This window comes from Myotis daubentonii, chromosome 7 (assembly GCF_963259705.1).
Source record: "Myotis daubentonii chromosome 7, mMyoDau2.1, whole genome shotgun sequence".
Taxonomy (NCBI): domain Eukaryota; kingdom Metazoa; phylum Chordata; class Mammalia; order Chiroptera; family Vespertilionidae; genus Myotis; species Myotis daubentonii.
In genome coordinates, this window is record NC_081846.1 from 13,557,017 (window position 1) to 13,576,571 (window position 19,555).

At 52.0% G+C, this 19,555-nt stretch overlaps 1 pseudogene; it reads right to left on the minus strand.

Annotated features, from left to right (window-relative positions):
- Window positions 1-18,871: 18,871 nt before the first annotated feature.
- On the minus strand, window positions 18,872-19,325 carry LOC132237914 (ubiquitin-conjugating enzyme E2 variant 2-like; annotated as a pseudogene).
- Between the last annotated feature and the right edge of the window lie 230 nt (window positions 19,326-19,555).

Genomic DNA, 19,555 nt, shown 5'->3' on the forward strand with positions numbered 1-19,555 from the left:
TTTTAAAAAGTTGACTTCAGAGAGGAAGGGAGAGGGAGATAGAAACATCAATGATGAGAGAGAATCACTGATTGGCTGCCACACTGGGGAATCTAGTGGCAACCTGGGCATGTGCCCTGGCCAGGAATCGAACCCTGACCTCCTAGTTCATAGGTCGAAGCTCAACCACGGAGCTACCCTGGCCAGGCACTGGGCTTGGCACTCTTGACTGGCACTCTCAAGCACTGAATAATGCCCTTCTTGCCATCCTAACATACATCATTGCATGCTGCGCCCCTGTGCGGTGGCACTGTACTGTGTCCCAGGACCTCAACCTCACACATTGTTTGCAGGTAGTTTTTATCGCGAGCTAACAGGTGGCGCGGGCCATTTTTGCAGTTGAATAGGTTGATTACCGTTATACCTGGAAGTACATACATAATTCACCATTGTATGTGTTAGAGACCCAAATTTTGTCCTTTTGAATTCTTATATCTGCATGTTAGCTTCCTTTTAGAGCAGCCGTGGGCAAGGCCGGATCCGGCCCGTTTGAAATGAATAAAACTAAAAAAAAAAAGACCGAACCCTTTTATGTAATGATGTTTACTTTGAATTTATATTAGTTCACACAAACACTCCATCCATGCTTTTGTTCCGGCCCTCCGGTCCAGTTTAAGAACCCATTGTGGCCCTCGAGTCAAAAAGTTTGCCCACCCCTGCTTTAGAGCAATAAAAAAGTATAAAAATAAACGTATTTATACGTTACCCGCATTCTACCGCTGGTCTATAAAAAACGTATTAATACCTGTCCCGCGCTCTACTACCAGTCAACGTAAAACGTATAAATACGTTTCCCGCATACAATGTGTTCATAAACTGCACCGCAGGCAGCATCCTGCGCACCGCACAGTGTGGCTCCTTCCCGCACAGGGCATGGCTCTGCAGGGCGCGGTGCTCTGCTCAGCCTCTTCCAGGCAGGGGAAGAGGGCTCAACTCAAAGAGCTCCCCCATAGAGTGTCCTTCCCACCTGGGGTGGTCCACTGGGCCGCAGTGCCAGTGGTTTTACAAACATGCCCTGGACTCGTTTTAAGCAGAAAGAGTGAGCTGCCCAGACACAGAAAGAGTTGCCGTGAAGGAAGATGTTTGCATTATACTCTCTGTCTCATAGAAACAGGAGGCCTGGCAGGCCACACAGACTCCTGGGAAAGTGGCCTGGAGGGTCAGCAGACAGAGAGGAAGAGGGGAATTTATGGAGTTTTTCTCAGGAAGGAATAAACAGAGCAAGCAAGGCAAAGAAGAGGCGCAAACTTCTGATCGATCCCTTTCTTCTAGGTCAACCAGTTAGTTGGCATATCACTGTTTTAGTCGTTTCTGCATGGTTCTTTGTATTTCTTTGGTAAGAATGGTAATGTGTCCTCTTTCATTTCTGATTTTATTATTTGAGTCTTCCCCTTTTTTGGTCTTGCTTATTCGAAAGAAAGGGTTTCAACATTGTTTATCTTTTTTTAAAAAGGCAACTTTTATTTGGTTGATTGTAGGGAGCGGCTATAGGGTTAAGCCCGGGACTGACCTGTTGACAAAGTCACAAACAAGTTCCAGCCTAGAGGGCACAGCCCTTTTAGCATAATTAGGCTTAACCTTATGATGCTCCTTAGATCCTATCTGGGTAGCTAATGGGCTGTGGGAGGTGGAGCAAGTGCTGCCAAAACAAGTGAAACTCACAAGAACATTGTAACTATGGTGACCACTACCTTGTTTACCTCTGGCTATAAAATAAAGGCTCAGCTGGCTGTCTGGGTCTCTCCCTGTGGCCACAGCCAGGCACAGGAAGATCCACCTGACCCAGCTTATTCTCTCTGTCTTTTCTATGTTCTTCGCCGCCCCCCCTTCAGGCTCACGGAACCCTTGGCTGTGCTGGCCAGGCACAGTTGGCCTTTCCTATTGTCTTTCTACCCTTTATGTCATTGATTTCTGCTCTAGTTCCTTTCTTCTGCTAACTTTTAGCTTAGTGTGTGATTGTTTCCAGTGCTCCTTGAGGTTAATTAACGTTAGGTTACTTGAGATATTTTAGTATTCTGAATGGAGTGCTTGTCATTATAAACGTCCCTCTTGGATCTGCTCTTGCTGTATCTCATAAGCTTTGTTATGCTTGTGTTTTTCTTTTTGTTTGTGTCAAGATACTTTGTCGTTTTTCTTCTCATTGGGTCCAGAGCTGTCGTTTAATTTACACATGTTGGGAATTTTCCAATTTTTCTTCTGCTAGTAATTTCTGTTTTCACACCATGGTGGACAGGAACGGTACCTCTGTGTCACTTCAGCCTGCCTTCCAGCCACTCCGCGGTGCTGCACGGAAGCACTCTATTTACAAGCGGCTCTCCGCGTGGCAGCTCAGGGTGCACTCGGCTTCAGAGCTCCTGAGTTGTAGGAGGGAAATCAGGCAATTCCCAATAGACACAACCCAGTAGCGATCAGGCAGCTCGTGTGACCAAAAGCAGTGGTTCCCTTTAGGCAATGGCTGCTCTGTTCAGTCCAGTGGTGACCCAAAGCAGTCCAAGGATGTATCAGCCCCTGATGTGATCTCCTGGGCTGGTGGTGCCAGTTGTTCTAAAGACATGCCTTGGTTTGGCTCAGTGGCTAGAGAACAGCCTGCAGACAGAAGGGTCCCGGGTTTGATTCCGGTCAAGGACATGTATCTTGGTTGTGGGCTCCTCTCCAGTCTGGGCCTGATCAGGGCTAGTGCAGGAGGCCACCAATCGATGTGTTTCTCTGTCTTTCCCTCTCTCTTTCACTCTCTAAAAATCAATGGAGAAATATCCTCGGGGAGGGTTAAAAAAAAAGAAAAAAAGACATGCCCTGGATTTGTGACACACAGACACCTAAATGATTGTGATGAAGGAAGGCGTTTTGTATACATTTCACAGTCCCCTAGACGCAGGAGGAATGGCATGCCACGCAGGACAACTAGGACAGCCAGGGGATGCAAGGTCCAAGGTCAGCCGGCAGGGAGGAAGGAAGAAGGGAAATGGGCTGCCGGAGGATTTATGGGGTTTTTCTCAAGAAGGAACGTGCAAACCAGAGCAAGGCGGGCGTGTAAACTTATGGCCAAATAGTTTAAATAGTTTTGGTGGACTCTGACCCATATATGGCAATATCCCTTGATGTCTGAAGTCTACTTGCAGAGAGCCTGAAGATCACTTAGAAAATCCTGAATGTCAGAATCTCATGCCATGGCAGCTGATTGCTGCTTTTCCCAGAAGGAGCCATGGCTCAGAGCCAGCGTAGGGACTCTTTGAGGTTTTCTTTCCTTCGTTCTCTGTATTTGCTTCCTCCCTACATTGTATAAAACAATAGGTAACGTTAAATGTACCATTTCAAGTATTTAGAAGTGTATAGTTAACTGTTAAGCATTTCCGCAATGCTGTTCAACAGATCTCTAGAACATTTTTCTCTTGCATTCCTGATATTCTGTAAGTAGTAAAACACGAATATTATCTCCTACCTCCCCAGACCTTGGTGATATCCATTCTACTATTCTTCTTCTTTTTTTTTTTAAATTTGACTACTTTACATATTTATATGAGTGGGATCATACGTATTGGTCTTCATTGTGGCTGGTGTATTTTGCTTAGCATAATGTCCTCAATGTCTATTTATTAGGTAGCATGTGACAGAATTTTTAAAGGAACAAAATATTTTTAAGGATTTTACAGAGAGAGGAATGGAGAGAGAGAAATGCCGATTAGTTGTTCCACTTATTTATGCATTCTTTGGTTGATTCTTGTATCTACCCTGATTGGGATCAAACCTGCAACCTTGGTGTATCTGGATGATGCTCTAACCAACTGAGCTACCTGGCCAGGGCAACAGGGCTTTTTTTAAAGACTGCATAATGTGCCATTGCATGTGTATACCCCATTTTCTCTCTTCTTGGATCCATGCATGGTTATTTGGGTAGGTTCTCTTTCTTGGATATGATGAATACTGTTTTGATGAACTTTGGGGTCCAGATATCTCTTTGAGATTCTAATTTGAGTATTTTGGATAAACACCCAGAAGTAGCATGGCTGGACCGTATGTTATTCTCTTCTTTTATATTTTTGAGGAATCTCCATACTGTTTTCTATCATGGGTACAGTATTTTACAGTCACATGGAGTGTTCTTATATTCCAACTTTCTGTTCCCAGCAACAATTGTTATTTTCTGGTTTTTTGTTTGTTTTTGTTTTTTTAAATAGTGGTCATCCTGATACATGTGAGATGATATATCATTGTTGAGCAACTTTTCATGTATTAGTTGGCCATTTATAAAGAAATGTCTATTCAAACCTCTGCCCATATTCTAATGGGGTTATTTGCTTTGTTTCCTTAAATATACTGGGTAAGACACCTTTTACTGAGTTCCATGATTTTCAGTTATTTTCTCCCATTGTGCAAGTTGCCTTTTACTTTGATGAGTTTTCTTTCATGTGTGGAAGTCTTAAAGTTTGATGTCCATTTGCCTGTTATTTCAAAAATTTACAAGGACAATGTCTTTTGTGTATTTCTGGCACAGTAAATATAATAATTGAATCCAGATTGACTATTGATTATTGTAACAGGTTCCTATTGCTGTTTAACAAATTGGCACAAACCTAATGGCTTAACCCAGTGATGGCGAACCTATGACACGTGTGTCAGAGGTGACACGCGAACTCATTTTTGGTTGATTTTTCTTTGTTAAATGGCATTTAAGTATATAAAATAAATATCAAAAATATAAGTCTTTGTTTTACTATAGTTGCAAAGATCAAAAAAATTCTATATGTGACACGGCACCAGAGTTAAGTTAGGGTTTTTCAAAATGCTGACCCGCCGAGCTCAAAAGGTTCGCCATCACTGGCTTAACCTAAACCCACTTATTAGTCCGCAGGGCTGTAGTCAGGATTGCCCATGCTGTATTCTGAGCTGAGCCCAGTCTCTCCCTTCCTCTAAAATCCCAACTGTGGAAGCCCCTATACCTACTGTATGGCCCTGAGCAAAGCCTGTCTTACCATCTTAACAAGTGTCAATAAATACGTTTTCTTTATGTCGGTACGGTACCCCATATGGCACTGCTGCCCTGTACCTCAGGGCATCACCTGGCACCATGCTTGGCTCCAGACTTAGCATGGACTGGGATCTACAAAACACTGAGTCTTGGCTCCCTAGGTGGAGCTACAGGCAGCACTGTATTTTGGCGCCACACACCGAGGCACTCTTCAGTGGCAAGTATTCTCCGGTTTGCCATACTTGATTCAGGCTGCTGAACCTTCTCCTCGACTCATGTGTGCACTTCTTTGTGAAATCCAGTTTCTGCAGGAATCCCGCAAAGTCATTTCCCTCAGAACCCCCACCTTCCCTATCTGATCACTCTGGATATCTAATCAGGACCTACACCCTTTACCATTCCCGGCTGATATGCAATCGTTCTCCCCAGCTTCCGCAACATTCCTGTTAGGTCCCACAAAATACCACGTGCGGGAGCGCACATACAGTGCGATTGAAACTTCGTGGCCCATACGCAGAAGTCGGTATTTTGTGGAAGAGCCGGTACTTTGTGGAAGAGCCACACTCAAGGGGCCAAAGAGCCGCAGGTGGCTCGCGAGCCGCGGTTTGCCGAGCCGCAGTTTGCCAACCACTGGTCTAGACCACCTCAATAAATCAAGTATTGCTGTAAGCGAGTCTTCATCTCTTTGCTGGTGGAGGATCTTAACTTCAAGTTGTAAAAAAGGCGAAGGGGACTAAGAAGTACAAACTGCTAGTTATAAAATAAATAGGTCACGAAGAGGTGTTTTACAGCATAAGGAATAGAGCCAATAATATCAGAGTAACTGTGCATAGCGACAGATGGTTACTAGACTTCCTGTGGTCGTCACTTGGTAAGGTAAATCAACAAATCATCACTCTTTTATAAATCTGAAACTAAGATAATGTTGCATATCAACTAACCTTAAAAAATAAATTTAAAAACTCCACATCCTCTGTTGAAAGAAAGAAAGCATAAGTGCCATAAAACAAGGTATGCCTGTGTATTTCCACCTGTTTGCGGCGTATTCAGAGTTGAGCCTAACCTCTCCCCCATACCTATGCTATCGTCCAGAATAAATGCGTTATAGCACCTGTAACAACTGGCATTGAATATTCTTTTTCTTTCACAGTGGCACTGCCAGGCACCCTCAACGCAGCACCACAGGTAGCAGGGTAGGTCAGCACCCGGCAACATCCCAGGCCACAGCATCCCCCGCCTGTCCTTTAGCTGCTCCTGGTGTTACCAGGGGCAGTATTGTCCCTGTGCACTCTACCAAGGCTGTACCTCCGTATCAAATGCGGGTGGACCTTTGCCCTTTTCCAGGTGTACTCTGGCGCCAGACCGCCGCTGTCCCCCAGCACAGTCACAGGGTGTGCACAGGCACGCTATGGTGGATGCACCTCATGCACCTTGAAACCTTACCATGGGCACTTACTTCCACGTCTTAATGTGGCACTCCTTTTTTTTTTTTAATTTTATTTGCCGATTTTCAGAGACAGAAACATTGATTTGGCCACTTATTTATGCATCCATTGGTTGCTTCTTTTATTTATTTTAAAAGATAACGTGTTTTTTTAAAAAAAATCCTCACTTTAGCAAATGTTTTTATTGATTTTAAAAAGGAGGGAAGGCCCTAGCCAGTTTGGCTCAGTGGATAGAGCGTCGGCCTGCAGACCGAAGGGTCCCAGGTTCGATTCCAGTCAAAGGCACGTGCCTGGGTTGCAGGCTCGGTCCAACCAGCAGGAGGCAGCCAATCGGTGATCCCCTCTCATCATTGATGTTTCTATCTCTGTCTTCTTCTCCCTTTCTCTCTGAAATCAATACAAATATATTTTTTTTTTTAAAAAAGGAGGGAAGGAGAAAGAAACTTTTATCTGTTGCCTCTTGTATGTTCCCCGACCAGATTGAACTCACGACTCTTCAGTCCTCCTGGAAGACTCTCCAACAAAGTGAGCCACACTGGCCAGGGCCATTGGCTGCTGCTTGTATGTGCCCTGACAGGAGATGGGACCTGCCCTCTTGGCTTATCTGGGTGACACTCTAACCAAAGGAGGTACCTGACCAGGTCTCACCTACAGCGACACTCTTTTGTGACGCAGAGTCTTTGCTTTGTCATACTTTTTAGGCAGCCTCGCTCCCTAACTTTCGCTTGGGCTCACCTGTGCACTTCCTCGTAAAATGCAGTTTTGGCAAGGACTCTAAGGCATTACCACCAGAACCTCCACACTGATCCACCGTAGACAGTACCTGGCACAGTACTGGTGTTTGCTGGAACCGTACCGCGGGTGGACAACAGCGCCGCACTGCGGGTGGACACAGCGCTGTACTGCAGACCCACTCACTGTACCGCCCACACACCTCGGCTCTATGCCCTGGACGCACTGGGGCAGGAAGCTGTGCCAGTTCATCAGCGCCTTGGGGTGGAAGCCGCTCCGCGTGGTACCGCGGCGAACCTGGCACTTCTAGGTCGTTCCGCGGCTCTCTTTTGTGACGCAGTGTTTTGCTTCGTTATACTTTTAGTTAGCCTGCTCCCTACCCTTCTCCTAGGCTCCCCTGTGCATTTCCTCATAAATTCGACTTTCAGAAGGAACTCTGCTAAGTCATTCTCACCAGAAACGTCATATTGGACCACGGGTGAACCTTGGCTCCGTACCCGGTGTTCGCTAGAACCGTACAGCCACACCGCGGGTGGACAGCAGCGCCGTACCGCGGTGGACACGGCACTGTCCTTCAGACCCACTCCCTGCGCCGCAGAGACACGTCAGCTCCATACGGTGGACGCAGTGGGGACCGTGACTGCGGTAGTTCGTCAGCGCCTTGGGGCGGGTGCACCTCGCACGGTAACGGTACCGCGGCCGAACCCGGAGCTTCTCGGTGGTACCGCGGCACTTTGTGTGGAAGAACCTTTGCTTCCTTATACTGTTTAGTGAGGCTCGCTTCTGAAACGCCAGCGCTCCTCTGTGCACTTCCTTTTAATATGCAGTTTTAGCCAGAACTCTAAGTCATTTTCATCAGAACCTCCATACCGAACCACGGCTGGACTTTGGTTCAGTACCTGGTGTTCGCTAGAACCGTCCACCCGTACCGCGGGTGGACAACAGCGCCGTACCGCGGGTGCACCCGGCATTGTACTCCGCATCGGCACTGTACGTCAGTCCATGCAGCACTGTACGGCAGACGCACCTCTGCGCTGTAGGTGGCGGCACCGGGCCGTAACTGCGCTAGTTCGGCAGCGCCTTGGAGCGGATGCACCTCGCACGGTACCGCGGGTGAACCCGGCGCTGCCGCGACTGACCGCGGCTCTCCTTGTGACGCAGCGTCTTTGCTGCCTCGTACTTTTTTAGTCAGGCTGCTCCCTAACCTTCTCTTAGGCTCCTCTGTGCACTTCCTTGTAAAATGCGCATCCAGAAAGAACGCTTTTGGTCATTTTCACCAGAAACGTCATACTGGACCACGGGTGGACCTTGCTTCGTACCCGGTGTTCTCTAGAACCGTACAGCCTACCGCGGGTGGACAACTGCGCCGTACCGCGGTGGACACGGCACTGTCCTTCAGACCCACGCCCTGTACCGCAGACGCACCTCAGCCTATGCCGTGGACCACCTGGGGCACGTGACTATGGTAGTTCGTCAGCGCCTTGGGGCGGATGCGGCTCCGCATGGTACCGCGGACGAACCCGGCGCTTCAGGGTGGTACCGCCACACTTTTGTGTGGAAGAGTCTTTGCTTCGTTATACTGTTTAGTCAGGTTCTCTCCTTAAACGCCAGCGCTCCTACCGCGGGTGAACAGCGCCGTACCATGGCCTACTGCGGGTGGGCATGGCACTGTACTGCGGGTGGACACAGCACTGTACTGCAGACCCACTCACTGTACCGCCCACACACCTCGGCTCTATGCCCTGGACGCACTGGGGCAGGAAGCTGTGCCAGTTCATCAGCGCCTTGGAGCGGAAGCCGCTCCGCGTGGTACCGCGGCGAACCTGGCACTTCTAGGTCGTTCCGCGGCTCTCTTTTGTGACGCAGTGTTTTGCTTCGTTATACTTTTAGTCAGCCTGCTCCCTACCCTTCTCCTAGGCTCCCCTGTGCATTTCCTCATAAATTCGACTTTCAGAAGGAACTCTGCTAAGTCATTCTCACCAGAAACGTCATATTGGACCACGGGTGAACCTTGGCTCCGTACCCGGTGTTCACTAGAACCGTACAGCCACACCGCGGGTGGACAGCAGCGCCGTACCGCGGTGGACACGGCACTGTCCTTCAGACCCACTCCCTGCGCCGCAGAGACACGTCAGCTCCATACGGTGGACGCAGTGGGGACCGTGGCTGCGGTAGTTCGTCAGCGCCTTGGGGCGGGTGCACTTCGCACGGTAACGGTACCGCGGCCGAACCCGGAGCTTCTCGGTGGTACCGCGGCACTTTGTGTGGAAGAACCTTTGCTTCCTTATACTGTTTAGTGAGGCTCGCTTCTGAAACGCCAGCGCTCCTCTGTGCACTTCCTTGTAAGATGCAGTTTTAGCAAGAACTCGAGTCATTTTCATCAGAACCTCCATACTGAGCCATGGCTGGACATTGGTTCAGTACCTGGTGTTCGCTAGAACAGGAAACCTGTACCGCGGTGTACACAGTGTGTTACCGGGGGTGCACTGGGCACTGCACTTCAGACCCACTCCCTGTACCGCAGACGCACCTCTGCGCTGTAGGGGGCGGCACCGGGGCCGGTAACTGCGCTAGTTCGGCAGCGCCTTGGAGCGGATGCACCTCGCACGGTACCGCGGGTGAACCCGGCGCTGCCGGCACTGACCGCGGCTCTCCTTGTGACGCAGCGTCTTTGCTGCCTCGTACTTTTTTAGTCAGGCTGCTCCCTAACCTTCTCTTAGGCTCCTCTGTGCACTTCCTTGTAAAATGCGCGTCCAGAAAGAACGCTTTTGGTCATTTTCACCAGAAACGTCATACTGGACCACGGGTGGACCTTGGCTCCGTACCCGGTGTTCGCTAGAACCTTACAACCTATCGCGGGCGGACAGCAGCGCCGTACCGCGGTGGACACCGCACTGTCCTTCAGACCCACTCCCTGCGCCACAGATACACGTCAGCTCCATACGGTGGACGCAGTGGGGCCCGTAACTGCGCTAGTTCGGCAGCGCTTGGAGGCGGATGCACCTCGCACGGTACCGCGGGTGAACCCGGCGCTGCCAGGACTGACCGCGGCTCTCTTTTGTGATGCAGAGTGTTCTGATTCGTTATGCTTTTATTTATTTTTTATTTTTTAAAATATATCTTATTGATTTTTTTACAGAAAGGAAGGGCTAAGGACAGAGAGTTAGAAACTTCGATCAGCTGCCTCCTGCACACTCTCTACTGTGGATGTGTCCGCAACTTCAAGGTTCATGCCCCTGGCCGGAATTGAACCCGGGACCCTTGAGTCCGCAGGCCGATGCTCTATCCACTGAGCCAAACTGGTTAGGGCAGATTCGTTATAGTCAGGCTGCTCCCTAAGCTTCTCCTAGGCTCCTCTGTGCACTTCCTTGTAAAATGCACATTCAGAAAGAACGCTCCTGAGTCATTTCCACCAGAAACGTCATACTGGACCACGGGTGAACCTTGGCTCCGTACCCGGTGTTCGCTAGAACCATACAGCCACACCCCGGGTGGACAGCAGCGCCGTACCGCGGTGGACACGGCACTGTCCTTCAGACCCACTCACTGCACCGCAGAGACACGTCAGCTCCATACGGTGGACGCAGTGGGGCACGTGACTGCGCTAGTTCATCAGCACCTTGGGGCGGGTGCCGCTCCGCATGGTAACGGTACCGAGGCCGAACCCGGCGCTTCCCGGTGGTACCGCGGCCGAGCCCAGCGCTTCCCGGTGGTACCGCGGCCGAGCCCGGCGCTTCCCGGTGGTACCGCGGCCGAGCCCGGCCCTTCCCGGTGGTACCCCGGCTGAGCCCGGCGCTTCCCGGTGGTACCGCGGCTGAGCCCGTCGCTTCCCGGTGGTACCGCGGCCGAGCCCGGCGCTTCCCGGTGGTACCGCGGCCGAGCCCGGCGCTTCCCGGTGGTACCGCGGCACCTTGTGTGGAAGAGCCTTTGCTTCCTTATACTGTTTAGTCAGGCTCGCTTCTTAAACGCCAGTGCTCCTCTGTGCACTGCCTTGTAAGATGCAGTTTCAGCCAGAACTCTTAAGTCATTTTTACCAGAACCTCCATACGGAACCACGTGGTACCTGGTGTATCCTAGAACCGTACAACCGCAGCGCGGGTGGACCACAGCACGATACCGTGGGAGCACTCAGCACGGCACGTCAGACCCACTCCCTGTACTGCAGACGCACCTCCGCACTGTAGGTGGCGGCACTGAGGCCGGTAACTGCGCTAGTTCGGCAGCGCCTTGGGCGGATGCACCTCGCACGGTACCGCGGGTGAACCCGGCGCTGCCGGCACTGACCGCGGCTCTCCTTGTGACGCAGCGTCTTTGCTGCCTCGTACTTTTTTAGTCAGGCTGCTCCCTAACCTTCTCTTAGGCTCCTCTGTGCACTTCCTTGTAAAATGCGCGTCCAGAAAGAACGCTTTTGGTCATTTTCACCAGAAACGTCATACTGGACCACGGGTGGACCTTGGCTCCGTACCCGGTGTTCGCTAGAACCTTACAACCTATCGCGGGCGGACAGCAGCGCCGTACCGCGGTGGACACCGCACTGTCCTTCAGACCCACTCCCTGCGCCACAGATACACGTCAGCTCCATACGGTGGACGCAGTGGGGCCCGTAACTGCGCTAGTTCGGCAGCGCTTGGAGGCGGATGCACCTCGCACGGTACCGCGGGTGAACCCGGCGCTGCCAGGACTGACCGCGGCTCTCTTTTGTGATGCAGAGTGTTCTGATTCGTTATGCTTTTATTTATTTTTTATTTTTTAAAATATATCTTATTGATTTTTTTACAGAAAGGAAGGGCTAAGGACAGAGAGTTAGAAACTTCGATCAGCTGCCTCCTGCACACTCTCTACTGTGGATGTGTCCACAACTTCAAGGTTCATGCCCCTGGCCGGAATTGAACCCGGGACCCTTGAGTCCGCAGGCCGATGCTCTATCCACTGAGCCAAACTGGTTAGGGCAGATTCGTTATAGTCAGGCTGCTCCCTAAGCTTCTCCTAGGCTCCTCTGTGCACTTCCTTGTAAAATGCACATTCAGAAAGAACGCTCCTGAGTCATTTCCACCAGAAACGTCATACTGGACCACGGGTGAACCTTGGCTCCGTACCCGGTGTTCGCTAGAACCATACAGCCACACCCCGGGTGGACAGCAGCGCCGTACCGCGGTGGACACGGCACTGTCCTTCAGACCCACTCACTGCACCGCAGAGACACGTCAGCTCCATACGGTGGACGCAGTGGGGCACGTGACTGCGCTAGTTCATCAGCACCTTGGGGCGGGTGCCGCTCCGCATGGTAACGGTACCGAGGCCGAACCCGGCGCTTCCCGGTGGTACCGCGGCCGAGCCCAGCGCTTCCCGGTGGTACCGCGGCCGAGCCCGGCGCTTCCCGGTGGTACCGCGGCCGAGCCCGGCCCTTCCCGGTGGTACCCCGGCCGAGCCCGGCGCTTCCCGGTGGTACCGCGGCCGAGCCCGGCGCTTCCCGGTGGTACCGCGGCCGAGCCCGGCGCTTCCCGGTGGTACCGCGGCCGAGCCCGGCGCTTCCCGGTGGTACTGCGGCACCTTGTGTGGAAGAGCCTTTGCTTCCTTATACTGTTTAGTCAGGCTCGCTTCTTAAACGCCAGTGCTCCTCTGTGCACTGCCTTGTAAGATGCAGTTTCAGCCAGAACTCTTAAGTCATTTTTACCAGAACCTCCATACGGAACCACGTGGTACCTGGTGTATCCTAGAACCGTACAACCGCAGCGCGGGTGGACCACAGCACGATACCGTGGGAGCACTCAGCACGGCACGTCAGACCCACTCCCTGTACTGCAGACGCACCTCCGCACTGTAGGTGGCGGCACTGAGGCCGGTAACTGCGCTAGTTCGGCAGCGCCTTGGGCGGATGCACCTCGCACGGTACCGCGGGTGAACCCGGCGCTGCCAGCACTGACCGCGGCTCTCCTTTGTGACGCAGACTGTTTGGATTCCTCATACTTTTAGTCAGGCTGCTCCCTAACCTTCTCTTAGGCTCCTCTGTGCATTTCCTTGTAAAATGCACGTCCAGAAAGAACGCTTTTGGTCATTTTCACCAGAAACGTCATACTGGACCACGGGTGGACCATGCTTCATACCCGGTGTTCGCTAGAACCGTACAAACTACCGCTGGTGGACAGCAGCGCTGTACCGCGGTGGACACGGCACTGTCCTTCAGACCCACTCCCTGCGCCGCAGAGACACGTCAGCTCCATACGGTGGACGCAGTGGGGCACGTGACTGCGGTAGTTCGTCAGCGCCTTGGGGCGGGTGCACCTTGCATGGAAATGGTACCGAGGCCGAACCCGGCGCTTCCCGGTGGTACCGCGGCCAAGCCCGGCGCTTCCCGGTGGTACCGCGGCCGAGCCCGGCGCTTCCCGGTGGTACCGCGGCCGAGCCCGGCGCTTCCCGGTGGTACCGCGGCCGAGCCCGGCGCTTCCCGGTGGTACCGCGGCACCTTGTGTGGAAGAGCCTTTGCTTCCTTATACTGTTTAGTCAGGCTCGCTTCTTAAACGCCAGCGCTCCTCTGTGCACTTCCTTGTAAGATGCAGTTTCAGCCAGAACTCTTAAGTCATTTTTACCAGAACCTCCATACGGAACCACGTGGTACCTGGTGTATCCTAGAACCGTACAACCGCACCGCGGGTGGACCACAGCGCGATACCGCGGGAGCACTCGGCACGGCACTTCAGACCCACTCCCTGTACGGCAGACGCACCTCTGCACTGTAGGTGGCGGCACTGAGGCCAGTAACTGCGCTAGTTCGGCAGCGCCTTGGGGCGGATGCACCTCGCACGGTACCGCGGGTGAACCCGGTGCTGCCAGCACTGACCGCGGCTCTCCTTGTGACGCAGAGTGTTTTGATTCCTCATACTTTTAGTCAGACTGCTCCCTAACCTTCTCTTAGGCTCCTCTGTGCATTTCCTCGTAAAATGCACGTCCAGAAAGAACGCTTTTGGTCATTTTCACCAGAAACGTCATACCGGACCACGGGTGGACCTTGCTTCATACCCGGTGTTCGCTAGAACCGTACAACGTACCGCGGGCGGACAACTGTGCCGTACTGCGGTGGACACAGCACTGCACTTCAGACCCACTGCCTGTACCGCAGACGCACCTCCGCACTGTAGGTGGCGGCACCGGGGCCGGTAACTGCGCTAGTTCGGCAGCGCCTAGGGGTGGATGCACCTCGCACGGTACCGTGGGTGAACCCAGCGCCTCCAGGACTGACCTCGGCTCTCTTTGTGACGCTGCGTCTTTGCTGCCTCGTACTTTTTTAGTCAGGCTGCTCCCTAACCTTCTCTTAGGCTCCTCTGTGCACTTCCTTGTAAAATGCACGTCCAGAAAGAGCGCTTTTGGTCATTTTCACCAGAAACGCCATACTGGACCACGGGTGAACCATGCTCCGTACCCGGTGTTCGCTAGAACCGTACAACCTACCGCGGGCGGACAACTGTGCCGTACTGCGGTGGACACAGCACTGCACTTCAGACCCACTGCCTGTACCGCAGACGCACCTCCGCACTGTAGGTGGCGGCACCGGGGCCGGTAACTGCGCTAGTTCGGCAGCGCCTAGGGGTGGATGCACCTCGCACGGTACCGTGGGTGAACCCAGCGCCTCCAGGACTGACCTCGGCTCTCTTTGTGACGCTGCGTCTTTGCTGCCTCGTACTTTTTTAGTCAGGCTGCTCCCTAACCTTCTCTTAGGCTCCTCTGTGCACTTCCTTGTAAAATGCACGTCCAGAAAGAGCGCTTTTGGTCATTTTCACCAGAAACGCCATACTGGACCACGGGTGAACCATGCTCCGTACCCGGTGTTCGCTAGAACCGTACAACCTACCGCGGGCGGACAGCAGCGCCGTACCGCGGTGGACACGGCACTGTCCTTCAGACCCACTCACTGCACCGCAGATACACGTCAGCTCCATACGGTGGACGCAGTGGGGCACGTGACTGCGGTAGTTCGTCAGCGCCTTGGGGCGGGTGCACCTCGCATGGAAATGGTACCGAGGCCGAACCCGGCGCTTCCCGGTGGTACCGCGGCCGAGCCCGGCGCTTCCCGGTGGTACTGCGGCCGAGCCCGGCGCTTCCCGGTGGTACCGTGGCTGAGCCCGGCGCTTCCCGGTGGTACCGCGGCACCTTGTGTGGAAGAGCCTTTGCTTCCTTATACTGTTTAGTCAGGCTCGCTTCTTAAACGCCAGTGCTCCTCTGTGCACTGCCTTGTAAGATGCAGTTTCAGCCAGAACTCTTAAGTCATTTTTACCAGAACCTCCATACGGAACCACGTGGTACCTGGTGTATCCTAGAACCGTACAACCGCACCGCGGGTGGACCACAGCACGATACCGTGGGAGCACTCAGCACGGCACGTCAGATCCACTCCCTGTACCGCAGACGCACCTCCGCACTGTAGGTGGTGGCACTGAGGCCGGTAACTGCGCTAGTTCGGCAGCGCCTTGGGGCGGATGCACCTCGCACGGTACCGCGGGTGAACCCGGTGCTGCCAGCACTGACCGCGGCTCTCCTTGTGACGCAGAGTGTTTTGATTCCTCATACTTTTAGTCAGACTGCTCCCTAACCTTCTCTTAGGCTCCTCTGTGCATTTCCTCGTAAAATGCACGTCCAGAAAGAACGCTTTTGGTCATTTTCACCAGAAACGTCATACCGGACCACGGGTGGACCTTGCTTCGTACCCGGTGTTCGCTAGAACCGTACAAACTACCGCTGGTGGACAGCAGCGCCGTACCGCGGTGGACACGGCACTGTCCTTCAGACCCACTCCCTGTACCGCAGACGCACCTCAGCCTATGCCGTGGACAACCTGGGGCACGTGACTATGGTAGTTCGTCAGCGCCTTGGGGCGGATGCGGCTCCGCACGGTACCGCGGACGAACCCGGCGCTTCAGGGTGGTACCACCACACTTTTGTGTGGAAGATCCATTGCTTCCTTATACTGTTTAGTCAGCCTCGCTTCTTAAACGCCAGCGCTCCTCCGTGCACTTTCTTGTAAAATGCAGTTTTAGCCACAACTCTAAGTCATTTTCACCAGAACCTCCTTACGGAACCACGGTGGGCCTTGGCACAGTACCTGGTGTTCGCTAGAGCCGTACACCTGTACCGCGGTGTACTCAGTGTGGTACCGCGGGTGCACTCGGCACTGTACGTTAGACCCACTCCCTGTACCGCAGACGCACCTCTGCGCTGTAGGGGGCGGCACCGGGGCCCGTAACTGCGCTAGTTCGGCAGCGCCTGGGAGCGGATGCACCTCGCACGGTACCGCGGGTGAACCCGGCGCTGCCGGCACTGACCGCAGCTCTCCTTGTGACGCAGCGTCTTTGCTGCCTCGTACGTTTTTAGTCAGGCTGCTCCCTAACCTTCTCTTAGGCTCCTCTGTGCATTTCCTCGTAAAATGCACGTCCAGAAAGAACGCTTTTGGTCATTTTCACCAGAAACGTCATACCGGACCACGGGTGGACCATGCTCCATACCCAGTGTTTGCTAGAACCGTACAACGTACCGCGGGTGGCCACTGCGCCATACTGTGCGGTACCGCGGGTGCACCCGGCATTGTACTCCGCACCGGCACTGTACGTCAGACCGTGCAGCACTGTGCCGCAGGCGCACCTCTGACTGTAGGGGGCGGCACTGGGGCCGTAACTGCGCTAGTTCGGCAGCGCCTTGGGCGGATGCACCTCGCCCGTACCGCGGGTGAACCCGGTGCTGCCGGGACTGACCGCGGCTCTCTTTGTGACGCAGCGTCTTTGCTGCCTCGTACGTTTTTAGTCAGGCTGCTCCCTAACCTTCTCCTACTCCAGTGATGGCGAACCTCTGACACGCAAACTCATTTTTTTGGTTGATTTTTCTTTGTTAAATGGCATTTAAGTATATAAAATAAATATCAAAAATATAAGTCTTTGTTTTACTATGGTTGCAAAGATCAAAAAAATTCTATATGTGACACGGCATCAGAATTAAGTTAGGGTTTTTCAAAATGCTGACACGCCGAGCTCAAAAGGTTCGCCATCGCCGTCCTAGGCTCCTCCGTGCACTTCCTGGTAAAATGCACGTTCAGAAAACACGCTCCTGAGTCATTTTCACCAGAAACGTCATACAGGACCACGGGTGGACCTTGGCTCTGTACCTGGTGTTCGCTGGAACCGTACAACCTACCGTGGACACAGAACTGTCCTTCAGACCCACGCCCTGTACCGCAGGCGCACCTCAGCCTATGCCGTGGACCACCTGGGGCACGTGACTACGGTAGTTCGTCAGCGCCTTGGGGGCTGGTGCCGCTCCGCATGGTACTGCGGGTGAACCCGCACTTCCCGGTGGTACCGCCACACTTTTGTGTGGAAGAGTCTTTGCTTCGTTACACTTTTTAGTCAGGCTCGCTTCTTAAACGCCAAGGCTCCTCTATGCACTTTCTTGTAAAATGCAGTTTTAGCCAGAACTCTAAGTCATTGTCACCGGAACCTCCAAACCGAACCACGGTGGGCCTTGGCACAGTACCTGGTGTTCGCTGGAACCGTACAACCTACCGCGGGTGGACAACAGCGCGGTACCTCGGGTGCACTCGGCACTGTACTCAGACCACGCAACACGGCACCGCAGATGCATCTCGGCTCTATGCGGTGGATGCTCTGGGGCCCGTAACTGCGGTAGATGGTCAGCACCTTGGGGTGGATGCACCCCGCACGGTACAGCAAGCGAACCTGACGCTTCGAACTTGGTGCTTCGAACCCGTGCCCCCCGGGTCTTCCCGCGGCTCTCTTTTGTGTGTGAAGTGTTTGCTTGTTATTTTTTTTTTCTGAGAACACAATCGATCCACATTTTAAGACTAACTTTAATCTCAAAAATCCCATATCCATTCACCCATTTCTTTTTTGCTGATTTCACTTAAACTTAAAAATATATGGTTTGTCAAACAAAGACTGGAAATAAATATTTACCATGCCTGTTACATGTAACACACAGAAACAGCTTTTAACAGGAATTCATTGACTTTTCCCATGACATTTTTAAAAAATTATAAATACAGGTATCAAAACAATCCTGAACATATATATTTTTAAAATATATTTTTATTTATTTCAGAGAGGAAGAGAGAGAGAGAGAGAGAGAGAGAGAGAGAGAGAAAGAGAGAGAGAGAGAGAAACATCAATGATGAGAGGGAATCATTGATTGGCTGTCTCCTGCACAGCCACTCCTGGGGATCAAGCCTGCAACCTGGGCATGTGCACTTAACCAGAATTAAACCCAGGACCCTTCCGTCCACAGGCCGATGCTCTCTCCACTGAACCAAACCGGCTAGGGCCTGAACATATTTTTGATACTATTGGTAGTCAGCACCCACACCGCTTCAAACATTAAAACAATTTGAGACAATATTCATTGTACCCGCTACTTTAGACAATTTAAATTGAAGCTTTTTCGCGAAGCAAGATGGATAAAGCATTCCATTTCTCTTTTTCCTTCTTGAGACTTTTCTTTTTAGTAAAAATCACCATTATTTCATCTTGTAAATCTGAATTCTGTTTTGAATACTCCAGCTTTATGTGTAAATGACTGTGCCTTAAAACAAATTGTGCTACATTTTTTTCTCCTGTTGCCTGAGAACATACTGTGAATACAAATATTAAACATATTCTTACACACGTCTGGGTTTTGTTTACCAGCTGGCATTCTTTCACTTAATGGGTGGCTATTTTGCATTGTAATGTTTAATCAAGACATTAACATGAGCAGGAGATTGTTGGTTTAAGACAAGTTTGAGATCCACTAAAATTAATTGTTGTATGCTTGTCCTCCTGGCGGCTGTGAAAGCATCCCATTACCTTTGGACATCATTAGATGTCTCAGTTCCTGAAGTCCAACTTCGAATGCTCTGTGAATTTTGCCGTTTTCGTCAATACTGGTGTGCTCTGTGCCTCTACCATTCCACTGGAATTATTTATTCCATGCATGTTAATTTTGCATGTTAATTTTACAAATCTAACCGACGGAGGAGCTTCTGGGTATTTAGGTCCACATTCTACTTTCAGGCTATATAGGCCGTTTTCATAATTTGTCCTTGGTGGTCCAATAATCATACCTATGCACCTTGAAAGTGTCATATCTTCATCGTCTTCAAGGCCCTAGCTAACTAATCGCCCACTCCTTTTTGTCCTTCCTCAAGTTCTTCCAACAAGCAAACATGAGGAGGAACTTTAACTCCCGTGGGGCCCAGCGTCTTCTTCTGCACCTCTGCTTTGTTATACTCTTTAGTCCGGCTCGCTCCCTAACCTTCTCTGAGGCTCCCCTGGGCACTGCCTTGTAATAGGCAGTTTTAGCCAGAACCCTAAGTCATTTTCACCAGAACCTCCATACG